Source organism: Canis aureus, chromosome 33, assembly GCF_053574225.1.
Source record: "Canis aureus isolate CA01 chromosome 33, VMU_Caureus_v.1.0, whole genome shotgun sequence".
Lineage (NCBI taxonomy): Eukaryota > Metazoa > Chordata > Mammalia > Carnivora > Canidae > Canis > Canis aureus.
This window is the reverse complement of record NC_135643.1, coordinates 19,786,764-19,810,563: the sequence shown is the minus strand read 5'-3', so window position 1 is coordinate 19,810,563 and position 23,800 is coordinate 19,786,764. Positions and strand designations below refer to the sequence as shown.

The window sequence follows — 23,800 nt, the reverse complement described above, 5'->3', positions numbered from 1 at the left end:
CTGTTGGTTGAGTGATTTTTTTTTTTCTTTAAAGATTTTATTTATTTATTCATGAGAGACACAGAAAGAGAGAGGCAGAGACATAGGCAGAGGTAAAAGCAGAGCCCCTCCTGGGAGCTTGATGCAGGACTTTATCCCAGGACCCCAGGACCAGGACCTGAGCCAGAGGCAGATGCTCAACAACTGAGCCACCCAAATGCCCCTAAACATCCAATTCTTGATCTCAGCTCAAGTTTTGAACTCTGGGTTATGAGTTCAAGCCTCATGTTGGGCTCCAAGCACAGTATGGAGCCTACTTAAAAATCATTCTGCCTGTTTTGTCTAAGCCTACACAAAAACAACACCAAAATATCTGGGAGTATTCATATGAAAAAGAAAATTCTTCTTCCCAGTCATAAGCACTAAAATGCTTCTTACATGAGAATTCAAGGCACTATAGAGATTAACCAGGAATCAAAAAATAGGTTTGAATTACATTTTTGAAACATTTTTAATGTAGCAATAATTGTTCTGTGCATAGATAATTTTTTAAATTTAAGAGTAGTCTGAAGCTCATTAGATGATAAAAGTAACGTCTTTGCCACAATCTTTCCTGTATTTCCCATAATTGTAATGAAATAACCTGAATTCCCTAAAAGCCATGTTTAGATTGGCATTTTATGTTATCTCTAAATATAGAATACATGGTAAGTGTTCTTTCCTTTCATTACAGGTAAAGGAACAGAAATTCAAAGAGCCCACATGTTGTTAAGGTCAAATAGCCAGGAAGCACAGAAGTCTGAATTTGATATCAAGTTTACTTATAGAGTTTCTGGGCCTGGTTCTATCAAATGCCAGTGATATGACTATACAAATCAATTATTTATACCTGGGGGGACAGTGGAGATCTGGAAAGAAGAGATAAATTCTTATAAAGAGGTGAGAGGAATTAGATCAAGATGATAAATTCAGTATGTTTGTCCACCTCAAATCTTACCTTATATTCCCTTGGAATAACAGAAAACAAAATTTTAAAGAAGAAGCTTATATGGCTGTATGTCTAGGAAAACAATGTGAAGAGCTCTGCAGTGAAATAAGGAAAGCTAATAACATTTATAAAGCTAAAAACAAATCAGTCTCTGGAAATAGTTCTGAGCATGCAACAAATGAAAAAAAAATTTACTCAAGAATACAGGAAGAAGTGCCTACTTCTCTCAATTACAAGAGTGAAGACTGTAGCATTTAAACCATGATTCACTGCTTCTCTCCACCCACCAAACTCAGCTTGATGAAAGCTCTACTATAGGTAGATGTGCCCAAAGGCTGGGGTTCTCTCTTCCCTCAACTTCCAGTCAGGTTTTACCATATCTCATTAGAAGGCATCAGTATGTCTCATCCATTGCAAGTACAAGTTGAAGAGGGTAAATTCCTGGAGACTGCCAGCCAGCAGTTGAGATCCTTTCCACATAGTCCCTAGTCATAGGACAGAAGCTCTGTTCCATGTGCAGCAAACTAAGAATACTGATGTCCCTTGGTCCTCACATCAGCTCATTCTCAGAGCAGAGATTCCATTTTGGGAGAGGCAAGCCAAGAAAACCAGAGGCTACTGCCCCACTAGAGCTCAGAGTTTTACCAGGAGAAGAGCTAGTACACAAGAAGAGAGCTCTGAAACTCTACCTAAAGTAACTGTCTTTATTTGAAATAAAGTTCAATCTGCGGTGCTCTCAAAAACAATAGCCCCTCTTAATTAAGAATAACAAGCTAAATCATTAGCCATCCAATTTTCAAGAGAGAACCATGGAAAGAGACAAATGAAAAGAGCCCTCCTGGAACGGAAAAACTTTAGAAACTGGCCTCAAAAACTCTCTCTCTCTTGTTTAATTGGACTAGGCTGCTGAGCAATTTATGCTCTCTAGAGTAATGCTGAAAACAATGAAGAAATCACCCAGTAATTTATAAAGCCTAAATGAGTAGGGTGTAAGCTTAAAGGAAGTGGATGACATAACAAAGAGATTGGAGAAAGAAATAGAGAGCCCTGGTAAAAGCAGTGTCATCCCAGGGTGATTGTAAAATGCCCAAGGCTACATCTGCAGAGGAGTGCCACCAAAGGCTTCACACTACATGGGAAATGGACTTTTCTAAGTAGCCTGGTCAAGTCACAAAACAAATAAGCACATAAACAACAATAAAAACAGCCCCAGAGAGAATGGAGGGGACTCAGCATCTAGAATTGTTAAAAAATATTCTGTAAAATTTTACAAAAATTATGAGATATGCTATGTGTGTCCTGGATATAGGAAAAATAGCAGGCAACAGAAATTGTGAGCTAGACCAGATGTCAGATTTAATAGATAAAACCTTGAGAGTTGCCATTATAAACATGGTCAAAGAACTAAAGGAAACCCTGTTTAAGGAGTAGGGAAAGGTATGAAGTATGAAAACAGTATCTCCTCAAATAGAGAATATTGATAAAGATATTGAAATCAGCAAAAGGACTAGATGAAAATTTTGTATTTGAAAACTACAATAACTGAAATGAAAAATTTATTAGAGAGCTCAACAACAAATTTGAACTGGTAGAAGAATCAATGAACTCAAAAGTTAATTGATATAGATTATACAATCCAAACAACAAAGAGAAAATAGAATGAAGAAAAATAAGCAGATCTTCTGCGGAATGCGGGGCACCTTTAAATGTACCAACACATGTGTATTTGAAATATTATATATATATAATCACTATCTCCATATATGTGTGTATAGAAAAGCAGCTAAATATCTCACAAGTTGCTGAAAGACATTAACCTACATATGCAAGAATCTCAATAAATTCCAAGTAGGATAAATGCAAAAGAGCACACCAGACACATCATAGTAAAAATGATGAAAGTTAAGGACAAAGAGAAAATCTGAACACAAGATAAAAATGTCTTATTACATACAAAGGAACCCCATAAGATTTAGTCAACTCATCAGATGTGGTGGAGGTCAAAGGTAGTGGATGACATATTCAAAGTGTTCAAAAATACACAAAGATCATTAACCAAAAATCTTGTATCCAACAAAACTATGTCTCAAAAATGAAGGCAAAATGAAGACATTATCAGATAAAAACTTAATTTGTTACTAGCAGATCAACTTTACAAGAAATACTAAAAGAAATCCTTTAGACAAACAGTAAATAAACAAATTGGAATCCTCAGAGAAAAACAAAAGACAACAATATATCCAACTTTATCAATAAGGACAATAAATATGAATAGATTAACCAATTCAACCAAAGACTGACTATCAGATTGGATTAAAAAACAAAATCCAACTTATTTGCTATCAACCAGACACCAACTTCTGATTCAATGATAAAATAGGTGAAAGTAAAAGAGTGGAAATGATATATCATCAAAATAATAACCATAAAAAAAGGTTATTTGTTAAAAAACAAACTATAAAGTAGTAAGGCAAGTATGTTAATAGTATTAATAAATTATACATGTTAAAATCCTTTAATGAACTAATGAACTATTATCTGTAAAAATGGCTTTTTAAAATTCTTCATCATAATATAGCAAGCTTGATTTCCATTTCCTTTGTCTGGAGAAATGCTGGCAACATACATGCCTCTTTACATCATTTAAAAATTATCCAGAATGTGTAGAGTTATGGAGTCTCTGAATTAATACCCCTCAGGTTCATAAGGAAACTAAGCCAAAAATTATTAAGCTATCTTAAGACTTAATAATACCAAAATTCCTTCAAGGTTTTACATTCTTTATTGATGTAGTTTTGTAGCTCTCCAGTTAACTTATGGATAAATATAGTTTTCAAGTCTAAAGTAACAAACAATATTGAAAGAGATTGCTAAATTAGTTTGAAATCTTGCTTTCGCTACCATTTGGATAGCACACTATTCTTACTGTGAAAGAGAAGAGCATCTAGAAGACAGTCCCATAATTATTAGTTATGGCCAACTGCAGAATTTGCTCCAACCTGACTGCTGGCACAAAGCTCCTGCCTCTTCCAAACTTCTTAGGAAATACAAGCAGGGACAGAACCAGAGATACTGTTTAATATTGTGCATCTCCACCCCTCTGTATCAGGTCTGTCTACTCGGTGCCTTCTGCTACTTTCACTCATATTCGACACTTGGATCCCCTCCTCCAATCAAAAGACTGTTTGTGTACCCTAGAGTTTAAGGAGTCGATAGCTATTTATTTTAGCTTGTTCTTCCCATAGATTATCAATCAGAATCTCATTGCCTTCCTACCCCCATTCCTATTTCTAATCTCTTTGTCCATTTTTTTGTCTAGAAAGTTTTATATCAAAAGTCGATGCCCTCATTCACATATGCAATTGATAAGATGGTCAGCTTATTTGAAAGTGGTTAAGTATTGACAGCATCAGATATACATGCTATATATTAAGTCTGAGGAAGTAAAATAATTACTCTGAAGCTCTGGCCAGAAATTTTATAATAAGATTCAGCACTATAAATGGAAATAAAGGTTTTTAATCATTAATTGATGTAACAGTTGGGTATAAGTGCCAATAAATATAAAAAAAAAAAACTTCATTAAAACTATTTTGAAAATTTTTCTTAAAATTAATTACTACATTATTCTAAACTATAACCTCTAAAATGTGCAAGATTTCATATTATTTGTTCGTTAATTCATTAATTCATTCAAACATTGATTGAAATCTTCTATGGTAGAAACCATAAAGCCATGTTAAGTGTGATTCTTGTTTTAGAAAAGTTCTGAAAAGAGCCAAATACATAGCTAATTTCATTATGTTATAGCTACATTGTGTAAGCATGTGTGTCAGAATACTATTTGTCACTTTAATAATATTAGAATAAATATTATTTAGTCAAAAGGAACAATAGGATGTCATATAATATATGGAGTTACTGTCTAAAAACATTGAAGCATTTTTTTTCTCAAAGACTTATAAGCATCTTTAGTTGCTTCCTTATTTTACTTCATAATCCAATGATATTCTTAAGGGATACCAATAATTTGATTAACCATAAATGTCCATATTCATTTTTTATGTTCTCTAAAGTGTTAACTATAATCAAGTATAATTCTGCACCTAGGCCATAGCTAAAGGAAACAGTGTATATGCAAACTGAGACCTTCTTTTGTCACAGCAAATTTAGGAGCTGTACAACATTGAGAATCAAAGTAGATCAGAGAATTATCTGCAACAGCAACTGATTAGCAGGGTAAATTGGACTCCAACACTGTTTCAATGAAATCCTTAAAAACAGACCATCTCTTTCCTTACTATTTTTCTTTACAAATGCATATATATTTATTGTTAGGATATTTACCCAAACTACATTTAGATATTCAAAGAAAATGTAGTTCATTTTGTTTGTTACTGATATAAATTTCTTTATAATTCCACACTTTTTAGTGTAATGGCAAAAACATCTAAATTTTAGTCCAGTTGGGTAAGCATTGTGGATATAATAAACTTTCCCATTAGATAAATGCTTAGCCTTTTTAAATAAAAATACTTGGACCTCAACCCTGCTACTTTCCAATGTAAAATCCAAGTGTTTTGTCAGATAATATAGTAATAAAGGAAGCTGGTAACTATATGTAGATTCATTGTCCTCTGTGTAGTCTTTGGATTTTGCTGAGGTATGGCTGGTTGGAGCTACCCATTGAACTTCCAAGGGAAATTTGGCTGGTATCTCTCTCTGAGGACTCAGGTACAGCTCACGGTCTTTTTGTTCCCTTGTCACGACAGGGCCTGACAGTCCTCTCTGATTGATCTGGTCTCATCTAGTTCTCCTTGCTGTTGGGGAGAGTCCTGTCATCTGGCTATGACAACTGTGAGTGGCAGCCCTTGCAGTCAGTCCATCGTGAGTCCTTTGCGTAAAAAAGACTTTGGTCATTTTGTGGGAATCCACCTCTGAAAAACTCTCCAGCTTTTATTTTATTTATTTTTTTTTTTTAAATTTTTATTTATTTATAATAGTCACAGAGAGAGAGAGAGAGGCAGAGACATAGGCAGAGGGAGAAGCAGGCTCCATGCACCGGGAGCCCGACGTGGGACTCGATCCCGGGTCCCCAGGATCGCGCCCTGGGCCAAAGGCAGGCGCTAAACCGCTGCGCCACCCAGGGATCCCCACTCTCCAGCTTTTAAAACGTATTTTTTTTTATTTTAAACTATAACAATTTACAGAAATGTGTATAAAACATAAATAAATTGTGTGAAGAATGGTTGTAAAGCAAATTGCAATGTAACCATCATCCAGGTCAAAATGAGAATATTTCTAACACCTGTGAAGCCTCTATGCACCCCTGCAAACCGTCTTCTTACTCCAACTCCCAGAGGTACAAGTGTGCTCTTAATTTATTGTTTTCCTGTACAGATAGAACACCAAAATATATATACCTAAATGGTAAAATTTACAGTGTAAATTTTCCTGCCTTTAAAATTTACACAAATAAATCATATTGTGGGTAGACATTTGTCTTGCTTCTTGCACTTAACATATTTGCAAAATTAGGGGTGCCTGGGTGGTACAGGTAGTTCAGTGACTGACTCTTGGCTCCAGCTCAGGTCATGATCTCAGGGTCATGAGATGGAGCCCGGATTGGCTTAAGACTCTCTCTCCCTCTCTCTATCCCTCTGCCCCTCCTGCTTGCTCTCTCACTCTCAAGTAAATAAATATTAAAAACATATTATATTTGCAAAATTAACCTATCCAAAGCACATAGCTCTAGTTTATTTATTCTTTTTCACTGAATTGTATCCCATTGTGTGAACATATCAAATATAACTTTAATTTTTGATGGGTAATGTTTATCCAGTGTTGGATTATTATAAACACTGCTAGAAATATTCTTTGAATTATAATCTGGTACATTGATTGCATGAAGGTCCCTAGATTAAATAACCAGAAGTTAAATTCCTGAGACAGGGACACACAAATCTTCAACTTCAGTAACTATCACAAACTGCTTTCCAAAGTGTGCAATTTAAACTCCCACCAGCAGCCTATGAATGTTTCAGAAACTTCCAGAGACGTATGAAAGGGCACGAGACAGCAGAAGGCAATACCTGGATTTTAAGAATTTATTTATTTTATTTATTTATTTATTTATTTATTATTTTTTTTAATGATAGTCACAGAGAGAGAGCGAGGCAGAGACACAGGCAGATGGAGAAGCAGGCTCCATGCACCGGGAGCCCGATGTGGGATTCGATCCCAGGCCTCCAGGATCGCGCCCTGGGCCATTGGCAGGCGCCAAACCGCTGCGCCACCCAGGGATCCCGGATTTTAAGAATTTAAATCATATATGCAGCTACACTGGAGGTGAACATAGAATAATGTATACACTTGTTGAATCACTATGTTGCACACCTAAAACTAATGTAGTATTAGTATGTCAACCACCACACACACACGCACACACACAACATATATGAATGTATGCCCACATTCTGGCTGTGGCCCAAAAGAAGGCTATTTATTTATATAAATAACATATATTTATATAAATAAATGTATATAACGTATTATATAAATGTATATAAATGTAAATATATCAACATATAAATATACTTGCATTTATATGTGCTTGCTGAGCCTCTCCCCCATTTGGCCTCTTCTCAGACAAGGGTGTCCCTTGCTCCGCCACTGGGCCTGCCTTTTGCAAAAGAGGCGCGCGGTGCACGGCCCAGCGAGGCGCTTCGGGGCCGAAGGTCGGGGGGTGCACCTTGCAGGAGGGCAGGGGCTGCCGCCCTGTGGAGCAGCGCCCCGGGGAACGCGCTGCCCCTGCCTCGCCAGCTGCCACTGGACGATTAGCAGCTGCAGGAGCCGCTCCCGAGGTAGCCCTGGGCTTACCTCCCTGGCTGTCCCGCAGGCACTCCCTGCACTCCTTGCACACCCTGCACACCCTGCACGCCCTGCACGCCCTGCACACCCTGCACGCCCTGCACGCCCTGCACGCCTGGCCCTTTGCGGGCTCCAGGGTCCCGGCCGTCGCGCCCCGCCTGGCACCGCCCACGTCTTGCTGCTGGGCAAGGCCAGAGTGTGGATCTCGACAAAGACCGGAGGTCGGTCGTAAGGAAGCTAGTGAGGAGGTGAGAAGCACCTCACACTCGTGCATCATCAAAACTGGACCCCAGCCAGGGGCTGGCCGAAGTCACGGCTCCGCCGAGGCCACCCACACCTTCCAGCGGCCAGAGCTCCCCAAGCTTCGCCCGCAAGCCTCCGCAGCCAGTCACGCCTGTCACTTGAGTGTGAGCTCTCTGGGGACAGGTCGGTTCACAGCCCAAGTGGGCTGCCACCCGGGGTTAGGAGTGAAGACTCGGCTCGAGCCCCTGGCCTCGGGGTCCCTGTGAGCCTTCTCCTCTCACCCAGTTTGTGTCGCGCTCGGGCTCTGGGGCAGGTGCCAACAAGCGAGAGTAAAGACATCCCACCTCTGGTGACGCACCCAGGTCACCAGCAGCCGCGCGGCAGCCAGCCACGGCCCAGGCCCACTGAGGCCCTTCACAAAGTCGCATACGAAGCTTACTTTAACAGGTTGAGCTGGCCTCTGTGTCTGCCCAAAAGGCAGATGATGTGTCTGAACCTGGCTCCATCACAGAGAACGCAAACGGACAGGAAGATCTGAACCCTGACCCTTCCTCTTCAGGGTTTGAGCTGCTGTTACTTCTCTGCGGAGGAACCTCAGGAGCTGGTGCCGGGTCAGTCCTGAGATGACCTCCCGAAGCCCTAGATATTAAGGCAGGTCTCTTGACCTTGATATCTATCCTTGTAAAAATACCTCCTCTCCTGAATAACTACCTCACAGCTTGCTTGCCTTCTTTCACTCCCCTTGTATGCAATGGTGCTGTACCATCCCCGCAGGCTGGCCTTGCGCAGGGCTTCGGCTAGGAGCTTACAGGCCACTCCTCCTCCCTTGCAAGCACATACCCAGAGACGTATGTTTCTAAGTGCTGGGCTCTATCAGGACTCTAGATATTTCTAAAGGCCTACAGGTTTGGGATGAGTAGAGTGGGGGTACTAGGATACTAGGCCAGTATCTGGATACCTGACATACTTATTTTCCCTTTGTCTGTCTTCTCCCCACTATCCTCCAGAAACTTGAGGACTCGAAGGGCTGGCAGCAGTCTTTTGGGCTTTCCCTTCCTGCGTCCTGTTCCTCCAACACCTATGGCAGTGACATTACACCCTAAGTGGAAGTGTATTTTCCCCATATTTAAGAAAACAAAATTATGGCCTAAATCCTTCAGGCTAAAGGGATTTAGAATCCCCCATCTTCTATCCCTTAACAAAACCTGCTTGTAGAACCTTTTGTCTTGCTGGGAAATCAAGTCTATGAAAGCTGAGATATAACTACTTTGTTCTAGCACTTATTTGCCTTTCTTCTGAAATATCAGATCTCATTTCTTTCGATGGGTGAGAAATTCGTATGACATCAAGATTTATAGGATATTCAAATTCAAGAGAAAATGTTTCAAAAGTATTTTTTTCTTCCAGTTTTATGATGCTGGGGGAGAGGGCAAGTAGAGACAAGAGACTTCTATACCTTATCTTCCCACTGCTGTACCTACTCCTCACTATTTTGTTATTTATTTATTTATTTATTTATTTATTTATTTATTTATTTACTTATTTACTTTTGTAAATTGAGAGGTCCTGTATAGAGTAATTAACTGCTTTAGATGAAAAGTTCTTCTGAAGGCTATACAAATTCTGACTGATTTTTCAAAAACTGGATATATTAGAATTCATAAATGAGAACTGAATTTATAACTATTTTACTATTTGCATATAACCAATATATTTTGATGCATATGGGACAGCATTAGAATTAGGCATGTAGAATTAGGTCATCCTATAATACACCACTTAAGACTTAGGGAATTGCTTTTAAAAGTCCTTGCAAATCTAGAGAGTGATAAATAAAATTTATTCTCTCGTATTTTTCTCTCTGTTGCAAATTGTGACAGTACAACAGATACCAGGCTTTGTAAATTCTTGAATTTACTGTATCTCAAACTAAGTTTTATTACAAGTCACTAATCTGGAGTTTGAGCTAGTTTGAGATGCAGGTGGGTAGGGAAAATGTCCAGATGGATCTGAGATGCAACTACCAACCTGAAGTAGGGGAGTTCACGGTGAACAAAATACCCTTCCTCATCAACCAAGCCAAGGGGAACACTGATCTACTTTTACACAAAATAAGAAACACTTGGGTTTTCTATGCTCCTAAAGAGTACGAATAAAATAGAGTAGGTATAATATCACATGGGAAAAGAAAAGTAAATCTAATTTCTGTCTCCACAATAGATTGAGAACACAACCAATCATCAATATAATTAAAAAGATAAATTAAATTGGAGCATGTAATAGCATTTAAGATCACAAACTAGGGAGGCTTTAGTGAACATAAAGAATTTAATAATTGATAACATAGAGGGATTATAAAATGTATGCAGCTTTGAAAAAATAAATCACTATTTTGGCAATATTCTGCTTATATTTAACAATGTTGCCTTTAATAAAATAACAAGAGTTGCCAACATGGAGCAATTAGGTCAGACAAACTAGGAATTAATTACTGTAGACAGGCCCATATGTCACAAAAGCATTGCACATGTTCTCCAAGCCTTGCCTGGAAAGGGAAAGATTTATTCTGGGAAAGCTCCTGAGATAGTAAAAGGGACATCGCTGCAGAAGTTTGAATTGAAAGTGACTTTGCAGAATTCAAGTCATGAAGGCACAAAGTTAGATTAAGTAAAAACTAGGTGAATTTTCTTCGGTACTTCTTCAATTACTTAAATCAAGCAATGCTTAGATGGTATGACTTTAACCAAAACACCAGTTCTTAGGGTGTACCAGGGACCAAATTCAACCAGGCAGTATCCACTGACTCTCTTCATTTATGTACTACTTAAAGCTGGTAGAGAGAAATAATTAGCAAATCACAGTCTTTTGGTGCATATACATAGCCTAGATTCAAAATATGACCCCAAATTTAGTTTTAGCATGAAGATCAGAAATCAGCCTCTGTTTTGGTTCCTAAATATTGTCCAATGTTAACATTGTAGTCCTTAAAAAAATATTGTTAATTTTTAAAAATATTTTTAATTTTATTTATTTAAGAGAAAGCATGAACTGGGGTAGGGACAGAGGGAGAGGGAGAAGCAGATTCCCCTCTGAGCAGGGAGCCCGACATGGGGCTCCATCCAGGACCCCAGGACTATGACCTGAGCTGAAGACAGATGCTTAACTGATTGAACCACCGATATAAAATGTTAGTTTTTATTTTGATACTCTTTGTCACTAAAGCATGTCAGCAAATTTGAAATATATATTTTCACAAAGATAATTAATATTATCAGTTTAAATGAAACAAACAAAAGACACCTAATAATTTTTTTTCTTTAAATTGATGTTTGGGGCACCGGGGTGGCTCAATGGTTGAGCATCTGCCTTTGGCTCAGGGCATGACCCCAAGGTTGGGATACCCACAGGGAGCCTGCTTGTCCCTCTGCCTCTCTCTCTGTTTCTCTCATGAATAAAAAAAATATTAAAATTTTGACCTTTATGTAAGTCAAGTTTGTTTGTTCCCTGCTGGACTCTATCACAATCCTGATTTCTAATTCTAAAAACTTATTTTTTGGGAAATGTAGCCAGCGACGTAATACTCATTTCTCTTGTGAGGTCTGATAAGATATTTCATATTCCAAAAGGTCCACATGTAGGGGGAAACCTTTAAAGAAGAGGTTGAAAATTTATATATTCAGGAAGACATAGGCAAATTGCAGATATAAGTGAAAGGCAATACCTAGATTCATGGTAGAGAAATAAGGAGTGGCAGGGACTATGGAAAACTGGGCCCTACTTGCTAATAGTCCCAATTGTTGCCATCCTGATATGTGATTCAAATCATGATTTTATGTGAAATTTCACAACATTCTGAATATTGCAATTGATTCAAACATCAAAATACAAAGAACAAATAAAAATAAATGCATTGAGTCAAACAAAAATATTTTAGAACAAAATTAAACATGACACCAGATGGATGTACCAGATTATTAATGCTTCCAGCATTTATCTCCTCTATGGATATAAGAGATTTTGTGTGTGTGTGTGTGTGTATATGTGTGTGTATATATATATATAACCTGCTCCCACTTTAAGAGCTTCTTATTCAGTAGATCGGGTAGGCACTAAGAATTTTAATTTCTGATAAATTTCCTAGGGGATCTTGGTTCAGCTGGTTCCAGGAACACACTTTGAGAACCACTTCCCTAATAAAAACTAATGTTGGTTCAAAATTTTTTAATCAACTTAAATTGTTTATATCTGCTCTTCTAATCAAATATTTGCTTATTACTTTAAATATGAAGAGATTCTCTGGTTTTACTAATGACTCAAGGGTAGTTATAAATCCATCTTTATTATTTTTTTCATCTTTATGTACTTTTAAAGATTTTATTTATTTATTCATGAGAGACACAGGGTGAGAGAGGCAGAGACACAGGTAGAGGGAGAAGCAGGCTCCATGCAGGGAGCCTGATGTGGGACTCGATCCCGAGATCCAAGATCATGCCCTGGGCTAAAGGCAGGCACCAAACCGCTGAGCCACCCAGGGATCCCATAAATCCATCTTACTTTAGACTCAGAAGGATCACCTGCCTTCTCATCTTCCAGTGTTTATGCTAGGATCTTTTCCCAGTAACTTTTGTTTCCTCAGACACTTCAATGCCTAACTATAAAGTTTTAGTAGCTGAACTTAACCCAAAAAGAAAATGAACCTTTTGAGACACTTAGGCATGACATCTGCTTTCCCTGCGCAATCATCTTTTTCTTCCTATAGAATGTAAATGATATGTTATTTAAAGGGATGGTAATACCCTTACATGCATGAATCGTGATTGTATTAATTTAGCTATAGACTTTTCAGATGTTTACCAAATTTCCATCCTTAAAATTTAACTTATAAACTATATGTTACTCTTAGCTTTCTAAATATGTACTTGTTTCGTCATACACTGCCTAGTCTTTGGCAGCCTTGTGCCTCTTCCAGCCAGGTGTTTTTGCTGACATTCTGCTGATGACATTTTTGGTCCCTGGAAGGAGGGCAGGAGGGAGGAATATTAGACTCCTCTGTCATCGCCTTTGTCATCATGTTGCCCTGTTGTTCATCATTCCCAATGTGCTGCCAGACCTCCCACCTAGGCTCTAGCTTCTAAGGAGGATCTGCACACTATCCTGTACTCTTTTTGTTCCATACCTTTGTAGTCTGAGTTTTTGCTCCCATTTCTTGGTCCGTGGTATCATCCACCTGCTTTTCTCCTCTGCCAATCTCCACAGCTGGAGTCATTTTGTCACCATTTGTGGCATATCTCAGGCTCTCATCATCAGGGCCTCCGGCATCATGACTCTTGCTGAGCCCGCCACCCCCACCTTCATTTGTGTGCAGAACTTTAACTGTGTAGTCTGCTAAACTATTCCATTAAGCTCTGTCACCATGCAGGCCCATTTCCTACAAATGCAGGCCTTGTGCAACAAGAATTGCCTGCTTTTCTGGGCAGCTGCTTAGTGATCATCACTGTATTCACCTGATATCACCCTTGGCTGCCTTGATTTTGTCTTATTCTCGTCCCATTCCCCAACGATAAAAGGTTTTACTTTATGGCGTGGGCCCTCCACACAAAGAAATATATAGGAATGTAATATATTTTAAAAAGCATATTTTTATATATCATACATATACTTGATATATATGTAGTGTATGCATGTTATATATAAAAATTTTTCTAATGGTTGTTTATAAGTAGGCTGAAACAATTATTACAAGGTAGAAGGGAGACATATTACTCAATTATTATTTGCACAAGTCTAGAACAAAAAATTGCAAAGGGAGAGGTCAACTCTCAGTGCACACTAGCAAATAAACCACAATAATTTACCTTTAGAAACAATTTTTTTTAGCTGTGACTGTTGCTTTTACAATATGCAGTAACACAAACAGAACTATCCAAGGTGTTTTATCACATTCCTTCAACATTGAATTTGGCAACATCATATATTAAATTAATTCGTATTATAATAATGTTTAAACTAAACAAATGTAAGACTGTGCCAAGGTACAGATACATTCATTTATTTCAAAGCTTTAAAGTACCACTCTTAAAGAGATAATACATTTAGAAGTACAAAAGTAAATCATCTCCCCCCACCATACATAGTATTTATATACAAAGGATTAGAAATAACTAACCATAATATAATATGACAAATTCTGCTATATAGCTATGAATCAAATGCAGCTAATCTCTATGATGTGCATCACAGGAAGAGGATTCTTGAGTTCAGCCTTGAAGGATATCTTTGTAGAATGCTTAAGAAAGGCCATTAAGAAGCAAAAAATATTCACATTTTAACTAGGGCTGCATAAATAATGTTTGCCCTTATAATAATGATGCTGGTGGATAGCAGGAATAAATCGCCACCAAAACCACTTATGCCTCAGGTGTCAGGCACATAGAAAACTCTGGAGAAGGCATGTTGTAATGATTTACTTATTTAGGCATTCACTGATTTTATCTAGTTCTAATTACTTTAGTTTAGCCCAAATAATGAAGTTGCTCTAGCCAAAGAAGGTGTAAGGAACTCCAGAAACTGTTCTACTGCTCAGTACAACTTAATGTTGACACTTGGGAACAGTACACATACAGTTTCCAGTCACATCTAAATCCACAGTGTATCTGGAATTATTTTACTTATTATCAGTCATTTCTATTTCATATCCCTATGCAAATTTTAATGACATTTTAATGACTTCCTCCCAGATAGACTGTTACCTCTTAGACAGGAAAGCCAGGAATTATTTACTCTTATGCCCTCTGTACCTACCTGATTGCTTGAACATACAATGCCTATGCTATGAATTGGGAACAACTAATTTGTCCTGATTCTTCTACCAAAGTTTTCATTCTTCCATGTGACCAAAAGTCTATTTTGTCAATTGGATGAACAGCTGAATTCCTGTATCGATGTGTGCTGTGCTGGGGTCCCTGCTAAATAGCTCAGTTCCCCTGGGACTCAGATTTGTGTCTTGTTCCCTTCTGTCCTCTGGGAAACTAGAACAGAGCTTTGAAATTTTAGCTCTCAAAACTGTTATTAAACTTTTTACTGCAACACCTAATGTGCTACTACATCCCTTTATGTACATGAATGTGTCCATGTGGAATGTCACTGAGGCACTGGCACCAGTTGAATCTCCACCCCACTCTGTGCTCGTCACTCTTGGGTACTATATTTGTTGGCCAGGACAGCCATGGCATGATACCAGAGTGAGAGGCTTAAACAACTGAGATGTATTGTCCTACAGTTCTGGAGGTTAGAAGCCCAAGATTAAAGAGTTGCAGGGTTGTTTTCTTCTGAGGGCTGTGAGGGTGAATTGGTTCCATGCTAATCTCCTAGCTTCTCATAATTTACTGGCAATTTCTGGTGCTCTTTGGCTTATAGAAGATAAAGATATTTTCTGCTTTCGTCTGCTTTTCTTTATAAGGACATCAATCATATTAGATTAGCAGTCCATTTTACTCTATTATGGCCTCATCTTATTTTAACTAGTTAACATCTGCAACAACTCTGTTACCAAATAAGACCACATTATGAGGTATTGGGGGTTAGGACTTCAATATAAATTTGAGGGGAATGCAATTCAACCCACAACAGGTATTGTATATACTTTTTCTTATTTAATCCTTATGACAACCCTATGAGGTAAGTGTATTTATCTCCAATGGATAAAAATCATTTCTGGATACCATCTGGTCAAAATGTTTAGGTGACATTGCCATCTCTGTGTTTGGAAAATGTATTTTCTTTCATTCACAGACCATCATAAAATCCGATTCCTTAATAGAAGTCCTCTCTGACTATGAACTCCAACTATGAATTCTTGTGGTTATATTTTTATTTGTTATTGGTTTTCTTGGCTGCACAGTTGCTTTGTGGGCATTCGCGTAGGCAATGGGGTGACAAGATATCTGAGATATAATTGTTTCCTGGGAAATGATGCCAGCTGATCTCTATTTTACTTCTAGATTATTTCCTCTTGTTTGAGGGCCTATTTTTTTCATAAAACCAGTTTCAAACTGTTCAGATGTCTTACAAGTAATATAATTGTTTGTCTTACACTTGAACAAAAAAAATCACTTTATATTTTAATGCATATGTGCTATTGATTTTGAATATCCCTTTTACAAGGTCAGATTTAATGGTGAATTTGTTCAAGTAGTATTTTTTAGAGAACATAGAGAACATTGTATCATACCATTCTGTGTGTGTGACTGAGCTCTGATTTTGAATATCTCTTTTTACAAGGTCATATTTAATGGTGAATTTGTTCAAGTAGTATTTTTTAGAAAACATAGAGAACACTGTATTATACCTATGTTTTATTTTTGTGACTGAGCTCTGTAATTTTTTGTAAACAGATCCTACCTCAATTTTATTTTGCTTCTTTATTTAACATTGAGAGTATATGAAACCAATTTATAGTAAGCAAAAACCTAGTGAGGCAGTTTTATCACAGAACAGAAGATTTATCTCTAGCTAGCTGCTCATGTTAACAACTGTGGTATAGAGACAAGAAACCATTGGAAAAAAGGCATTGTATATCAAGAAATGTTCTTCATGGACCACTCTATAAGATGTTCTGCTTACAGATAGGAGTAATTGAAATCCCCTCCAACATAGAGGAGAAGATTACTAGGATAGCACATTCACATATTAACTCAGTCACACTAGAATCCCTGAAGAGTTTCATCATCATAAAATTGTGGAACAGAAATTAGGTATAGAAATATAACAGGCAATGACAAATCTGTATGGCTAAGGAAGAGATTAACTATGAACTAAACTGGAGAAAACTGCCAACAAATGGACTATCATAATAAAAGATGGTCATTCCAACAAAGTGATAGTTGCCAGCAGCAGATAGAGATGAGGACAGAGATACCTGCAGGCTATTATGCCTGAGGAAATAATAATTAAAGCCAAAATCACACTGTCTCTTATTTGTAATATGTGGCATATGTTGTATTTAAAATAATTTTAGTGAACTATGTACTTTTTCCCCAAACTGTGGTACTAGCTTTTCTTTAGTGAACCTTTTTGATATTTTCCCACAAACGAGTCCACATTCAGATTAGAAGTATTCATTTATTATTAAAAGCAGTATGTGAACTATATCATAATAAGTTTTTCTAATAATGTCCCAGATAAATATGGCCTCTGATTACTCCTTACAGAATTATTCCCAAACTAAACTATATTTCAAGTTTTAAAATTATCCTCATTATTCCTCTTTTCTCATATTTAATTTATTTTTCCTACAAACTCATACCTAAATTTCTACAGTGGTCTTTTAGCCAGGCTCCTGGTTTCTTGTGTCTTTCTCCTTCATCTATGTCATATAATATGATGTGTGTTGCTTTAGTGAATGAGTAAGGAGTTTATATTGAGGGTCCTGGTGAAATAAGGTAGCACTAAAGTCCAAGTAGCAATCACACATTTGAAATATGGAAAATGGGAACAATGTACTTTGTCTTGCAATCTCTAAGAACAATGAGGTCCTAACTACAATTCCTATGGTTGTTCTTAGCAGAGACCTCACCAATCCTTCCTGGCCACTGCTATTCCTTGCCTCACATGCCTTCATTTGTTGATCCACACACTCAGTTAACTGATGCTTATTGAGCAACTCCTGTGTGCCATGGTGACTGGTAAGTACTGGGCCCCTTCCCTACTCTCACAGAATTTATGAACTGGCTCAGGATATAGAGAATCAAATTGGAAAACTATAATCTATTTTTATATTATGGTTTATTTTTTGTTATAAATGCTATAATGGGGATTTACAGGTTTTTAAGAGCTCATATGTTAAGGATACCTAGCTTAGATTTGGTGACCAATTTGCACTTTCCAAAACAGTGACATTTAAACTGAGACCCAAAGCACTGTTAGGGATGGATACTTAGGCAAGAGGGAGAGGACAAAAGGGTGACCACAGCTATGGCCTCCTAAATTAGGGTTTACAAACACAGAGAGAACAAAGAACATATGCCAAGGAACTGAAATGAGATCCCTGCGGTAAGTACAGAGCATGCAAGAGAGAGAACAGTGTCAAGAACTGGAGCTAGAAAGATAAGCAGGGCCAGAATATGAAGTCCATGCATATTCATTTCCTAACCATCTTGTGTTCCCCAAAGAATATCACTTAGGTTTCCTTGCCTGTTGGCTTTAACATAAGTTCAGTGGTGGAATGCACTAGAGTACAGGGTAGGAAAAGAGAAACCACGATGTTTTTCCCTCTTTCTCTGAAGAGGCTTCATCTTCTCATGATTCCAGCTCCTTTCAGATCCTCTTCACCCATGGTCCCAGCTCCTGTCAGACAAGTTCCTACAAAAGTTCCAGCTTCTTCCAGGAATTACTGACTCTAAATTCTGGTAACATTACTTATTCTGGTTGTTCACAGCTCCTAGAGTAGTAGTGGCTTCCCACTGTTGCCAATATCTGCTTGTCTCAGCATCCCTTCTATTTCTTTTGTAGTACTTTTGTAATTGTTTATTATATTCACTTAACTCTTTTGAGATAACTTGTGTGGATTCTGGTTACCTAACTTGACTGATAAAGGACTTTATAGGCCACAATATAAGAAGTAAGAGTTATTCTGGAAGCAATGGCAAAGCTATATTTTAAACAGGACCTGTGACTTAGTTAGATAGCTACTACAGAGTGATCACACTGGCTAATGTGTGAAGAATAAATAGAGGGGCAAGACCAGTGGCAGAGGAATAGCAAGAAGGTTCCTGTGAATATCTGAGTAAGAGATGATGGGCTATGAAATCTGCAGTGGGCCTAGAGTCATGTGGAATGAAGTGCACGCCAGTCATGATCAATTTTGTGAGGAGTGAGAGACAGAGGGTTCAGAAGTGATTCCCAAGTTTCCCATCTCAGCACCCAGATCAATGGTAGTGCCATTTGCTGAGATGTGGAATACAAGAGGAGTAGGCTGGAGGAGAGTGAGTGATGGATTCAGTATGGAATGCTAAATTGTTTGGGATACAAGATATAGCAGAGCTACTCCATACTTCTAGGTATGCTTCACTGGAGCTCAAGAGCAATATTGTTCTGGAGAAATAAATGTGGGAGTCATCACCTATGAAAAGTGTAATTGAAGCTACAGAAGTAGACAGTGTTTTTGGGGGAGTTGAAAGTGGGAGTTCCTAAGCTTGCTCAAATCATAGGATTCTTGAATAATTTCTCCCAGATTAATGCATATGAGAACATAGTGACTTTGTTGTAAATGAAACAAGGAGGCCAGGAAAAACTCTTCAAATACCAATTGTAGAGGCTGGACTAAAAAGTTTAGGTCAGCATTTCTCTGTCTTTGCTTCTTAAACAAATGTCCAATTCTACCCCACTCGCAACTGTTCATCTCTCCACCTCTCAGGTTATTTGCTGAGGTTCTGCTTACTAGGCAAAGATGACTAGTAGTCTTCTAAAAGTCCCTCACTTGGTATTCAGGTGTGCCAGCTACAGTACCTTTTCTAGGACCTTATTTCCCTCCTTGCTTCTGGGTGTCTCCTGTGACTTAGTTTTCATCAATGAAAAGTGAATGGAAATGATGTGAACCATTTCTGGCCAAGACTTTTAAGAAAACTTAATGGTTCTTCTATTGTCTTATCTATTGATCCTGCTGGCTGATTACAAATGGTAATCCACAACCTGGGGAAAGGGGACCCATAAACTGGTGAAGTCCTGCTCTCAGAATCACTGTGTAAAGAGAGCTGTCACACGAATGCGATATAACTTCTGTTGGCTGAAACACACATATTTGGTTCTGTGTTTTATAGAACTTTAGATCACACCAGCTAGTACACTCCATTACCTGTGAGTTTATTTTAAATTCTGCTTCACTCTGAGTAGTCTTACTCTGTGTATTTTGCACCTAACATTTCTCAAGGGAGAGGATCCAGTTGGCTTTGTAGATAACCATCTGATCAAATATTCCAGTCCGGCATAGATTTTCCTGCCAGTCACCTGGTCCCTCTTATGTTCAGTCATAGGTGACTGCCTTAATGTTAGTCACAGATTCTTGGAATTGATTCTGGCTATGATTACAGAGTCAAATGTTATTACACATGAAACGTGTGTGTGACCTACTCATTCTGACTATTTTGGTCAGAAGAGTGACCATTTGCCCCAGTTTTCTGGGGCAGGGCCAATATATGCCTCTTATTCTGGTATAGTCATTAAGACTATTTCCCTTTTCTCTCAAAAGTGTCCCAGCTTGGAATATAAACTCTATGAGCTCCCTGTTCAGAAGAGGTATATCTTTTCAAAGATATTTCTCCAGTGCTAAACAGATTACTGTATGTAAAACTCCATTTGTATGTACAATACTGATTTTCAAATATCTTACACACCACTCCATTGTTTCTTGAACTTGTTCTTCTCATTTACCCAACCTTATTTTTTATCCTGTCAAAAGGGCTCCCTCCTTGTCATCTAGCCATTCAGCTTACTGTCTTCTTTGGACATTGGATATTTTCCTATCCATCACCTATTTTCCTTTTTCTAGTAATGGCTACCCCTCCTTCCTTGGGCAACCACCTATCAATGTGTTTGTTCAGATGGTACTGCCTCCAGGTGATACTCATCAGAACCTCCTATTTGTTTAGCCAATCAGATCCAGCGAAGGTTGTACCCATGACTTAAGCAGTGTCAATTATAACTACTACTAAGACTTTTGATAGAATGACAGAAAGGGTATTGTTCTTTGTACAAGAGGAGAGAGAAGAGAGATGGAGAACGCAAGTGAGCGAGAGACCTATCAATCATGTAAACATGAATCAAGATGATCCTGTCTCCAGACTACTCATGCAGATTTTCGGTCCTGAGCTAATAAATTCATTCATTTGGAACTGTCACTTGAAAATAAAGTCAGAGCTAAAGTAAAACAAAAAGCATTTATTTGGGGTCTTAGAATTAGAGTTTGGGGAACACAGATTTGGGCAGCAACCCAAATATTGTCCCCTGCCTAACAGGGAACAAAAGTCAACGGCTTTTAAAGACAAAAGGGAATTTTTCTATATGTGTTCACAGAGTTTTGATTGGTGGTGGCAGTAGAAAACTGATTTTGACTGAATATAACCAGTTGCTAAGTCTGTCACTAGGCAACTTCTCCTACTGTAGTAAGTTGCAGGTGTTTGGGCTGGGTCCTTGGAATATTTGTCTTTTGGCCCAGTACAAAAATTCATAGATCCTCCCTCCCCCATGAGGATGTGTATAAGGTACATCTTCTTAATGTCCTTCAAGCTCCATTTAAAAAATCTTGGACATAAGTGACCACATTATACTTCACTTTTCACAAAGCTTAAAAGTGACATGTCTCTAACTTATTCTTTTGTGCCTTTTCATGACATTTCTTCACACTGAAATGTTTCATTTCACTCTTTTGCCAATCCAGCTTCATTACTTTGGGATTAGGCAAAAAGACTCATCTATCTTCAGAGATTCTTTCCTGACTAACTTCATCCTACTATAATCCATCATTTACTCTGAAAGCCTCAGTCTTTACATACAGGTTCAAACTGCAAAGCAACGGATGCTTGTTATTACAGAGTAACCTGTAGCACTGCTATTAGGGGAAGATTAGTATCATTCCATTATGCACAGCATCCTTTCTAGTGAATTGCAACAACTGAACTAATCACTGTAACACAAGTGTATATCAGAATTTTTTCATTTGAATATGACAGAAACTCAACTTGCACCAAGTTAATTTAGAAGAATCCATTGGCTCCTCTAACTGGGAAATGCTTATAGATACTCCAGTGAGGGCTGGAACTAGAAGTTCAAACCAGAATTTGTTCTCTCTTTATCCATCTCTCAGCTCTCCTTCTCTATTTGTATTTGCTTAATACTGAAAATAGACTCTCCATGGATATGGCTGTGATCATCCTTTCAGCTTAGTGACCATTGCTATTAAATGCAATATTGCAAGCTAACCATCATACAAAAGTCCAGGGGAGAATTCTAATTGACCAGATTTGAGCTTAAGTCCATCCATGAAGCAATCACTGAGGCAAAGGATGTGGCGTTCTTTCACTGGCAGGACCTCTGCTAGTCCATATGGCTTCATAGCCTTTGTACAAATGAGCAAATAATTTCCTCACTAGGTAGAGGCAGCCCTGCAGGTGAACAGCTTGGCAAGCAGATGGAGTCTTTATGAGAATTAGAAAAAGGTGACCTTTCTCTGGGCGTGTACACCCCATGCCAAGGTACACAGCTTGGGGACAGAGGCATGGCTAGATTTCAGGCCCCACTCATTCCCTTGGCCAGACATGTTTAGTGAAAATAAACTGCATAAGGCAGCCCCACTCATTGGCCATTGTAGATCACACGATCACCATTTGTTAGAGTAGTAATCAAGGTGGGGATGAGATATAGGCAGGGGAAGTCACTATAATTGCTGGGCCCAGGTCCAGCCATATATAGAGATGGATTGGCACCTAAAAGGAAAAATGTTAAAAAGACATACATATGCTTGCTTCATCCATTGTATAATGATTTTTTAAACTCAAAGTAGAAATTAGAACACTGATTTTTTTTTTTTTTTTAGTAAATAAGTAAGAGAGATATAAGTGGGAAATTTTTCAGAGAGCACAATATGCAGATTAGAAACTTTTTCAACTTGTTTTTTCTTTTTTAACTTAAGTAAAATTAGCTTGATTTACAAATTAAATAATGTTAATTCTTCTCTTTTCAGGTATAGTGTGAGAAATTAAGTGGAGTTTACCATAACAGTCCGCCTCTGTCACCTGCTTTATTTTTTTGGTTTGCAGTAGTCTCAATGTAAAGCCTCTTGCTAGGTTAATTACTTAACTAAAGGATGCATTCCTAATGCATATCTCTCAAGGAGACCTCTGCCTCTAACTTTAGCTGTTCACTTTCAAAAAGTCTCTTATGACAGCCATTATCTTCTACATACAAATTACAATAATAATAATAAAAGAATACTTTTATTATCTGTATCCTCTGTCCCCAATTATGTGACTTTCATATGTCAAACCCTGATGTTAACCAAATATTCAAGTATATCTCCATCATAGAATCTGATTCCCTTCTTGTGCTTCACAGATTGCTTTGTTTTGTATTCCTCCTATTCTAATAAATATATCATTACTCATCCCTTCTTTCTCCTCTATTTTTCTTTCAGAGGCAAAGTTCTTAAAGTCCTCCATATTTTTATGGTTATATTTTTCTTGAATTTAAAAATAAATATGAACACCAAAGAAAAATATCATCCTAATATAGCTGCACATTTGTTTCCTAAGAATACAGGTATTTTGTGCCTTTTTTTTCCCAATTGGAATATTGTCAACTTTCTATCATACTTTATTTATAATATATGTATTTTTATATCATCTCAGATCATGCTTTGTATTTCATTTGATTGTATAATGTCATTATGCAATCATAAGATTGTGTGATCTTTTATGATTGCAATATTAAATCAATATTTAATAAATCATATAATTCCATAAGTTAATTTTAAAGCCCTTTCAAAGATTCATTGCATGTTCATAAAATTATTGAAGTTTATTGCAAAAGAATAGACCTGACAAAGGCAATAATTCTTTCACTGTTTAGAAAATATGAATAAGATATTAGAAATAAGATATTAGATATTAGAAAATATTAGATATTATATTAGATATATTAGATATATTAGATAAAATATTAGATATTAGA

General features: G+C 37.6%; 1 long non-coding RNA gene across 2 annotated transcripts in view; it reads left to right on the top strand.

Annotated features, from left to right (window-relative positions):
- The first annotated feature begins 17,640 nt into the window (after positions 1-17,640).
- The window catches only part of LOC144304276 (uncharacterized), a 43,678-nt gene continuing 37,518 nt past the window's right edge, over positions 17,641-23,800 (top strand). Inside the window, exons 1-3 of one of the 2 annotated variants that reach the window (XR_013371198.1) lie at positions 17,641-17,763; positions 18,389-18,486; positions 22,815-23,054. This is a non-coding gene — a long non-coding RNA (uncharacterized LOC144304276). Of the gene's footprint in view, positions 17,764-18,388; positions 18,487-22,814; positions 23,055-23,800 lie in introns of those variants that run through there. The other variant, XR_013371199.1, reaches the window with a different exon arrangement.